Here is a 1,686-nt window from a genome sequence, read left to right as displayed (position 1 = left end):
ATCGTGATGAGTAACGATCTCTCCTCTGCCTCTTCTTCCCCTTCCTCGTCCTCGGAAGATTACAGGTGGCATTTTCCTGCTTCAAAACTTATTAAAAATCATAATGAAAATAAAGACAAAAAGGAGTATTAATCCGAATTTGTCCTATGTTATTGTCTAGACTCAAGTATGTGCAATTGTGTCACTGAGATTAAACACATTAGGATAGTGGTTAATTCACTCAATGTTGGCTCTGATACCAACCTGTCACACCCCGATTTCCACGTGTATCACCGGTGGGCCCGGTGGGGGATTACCGTGACGTAGTTGGCAACAATATAGTCAAACCACACAATTATATGAATGCACAGCGGAAGCATAAAGATAAATATAATTCAACCTTTTGAATGTAATATCGAATGTATTACAAAAGTCGAATGTATCCACAGGGGATCAAATAATAATAAAGTATTGTTCAGTCAGATACAGCATCAAGCTTGCGAGACTTATCACGATGCTAGGAAGCTATCACCAGCCAATTTACGTGTAGTACCTACACTTAATCTTTTTGGGAAAATACGTCAGTTTACACTGGTAAATACGTTCAACTGACACATTTAAAAATGTTTATTAAAATTGATTTGAATGCACGAGGCACAAACTCTTTTATAACTTGGGAAAATTATTAAAATCTTGTGAACGAATTACATGTCCTTTTACGCGTTCAGTAGCCCGGATCCTGTCCGGGTTAAAGATTAATAGACACACCACATTGCGTAAAACCATGGTGTAAAAACCAACGGCTACGTCTTTTAATAATAATAATGTCGACATAATATACCGGGTGTACGCCTACACCGGGATGTCGAGGTCGTGGCCATTTCGTAAAATGATGCCAAGGATATCCGGGACAACGATCATTAACCCCCCAAAGGATTTTAAGTAACAAGACTGTTTAGATGAGCCGATCACATTATTCAATTAACCACCTAAGCGATGGAAGATATGATGCTCAATCAAGCGGTATTTTATATACCGTAACCCAAGCTCGTATAAGGGAAAATAAGTTAAAAGTATTTACCTTTGCAAGTATATTCCTTAATGGATTACGTCACAGATAGCTTTTACTGGGGCTCCTATTCTGGAACGAAGGTTTTAATTAACCTATTAGAATCCTAACGGGTCTTTATATTAGCCGTAGCCTAGACCGGTCGGTTTCAAAAGATAGATATGGTTTAACCGCGCGAAAAGGCGGAAACCGAGAATGGAGTGTGATTCTGACCCAACAAGTTCAGAGACTTGTTTTATATGGGTTTAAGGTTCACACTCTGGATTTTGGGGTCACAATGATATAATTTGACCCATCTCGGCTAATTTACGAAAACTAGTTTCATAAGCCGAACCGTGCGCGCATTAGGCGAAACGGTTAACCATGAGAGTCCTACGCTTATTTCCTAAGTCAATATGCCTTAAAGAGGTTGTGGTATCAGTAGGATACCTTCCGTGATGCCCGTAACGAGTTTTAGTTAATATATCGCCCCGTAGGGGTTTTTCGGTCATTTTAAAGACTTTTAAAGAGCTTTTCGAGTTCTACAGGAAATCTGAGTTTCCCGAACAGTTTATAGAGTCTAAAATACTTTATTTATTATTTAAAATCAGTAGCAACTGGAATCGGGTCAAAAGACCTTGTAGAACTCAAGTTTCGGC

The sequence above is a fragment of the Helianthus annuus genome, chromosome 16 (assembly GCF_002127325.2).
Source record: "Helianthus annuus cultivar XRQ/B chromosome 16, HanXRQr2.0-SUNRISE, whole genome shotgun sequence".
Classification (NCBI taxonomy): domain Eukaryota; kingdom Viridiplantae; phylum Streptophyta; class Magnoliopsida; order Asterales; family Asteraceae; genus Helianthus; species Helianthus annuus.
Note: the sequence above shows the minus strand (reverse complement) of the source record.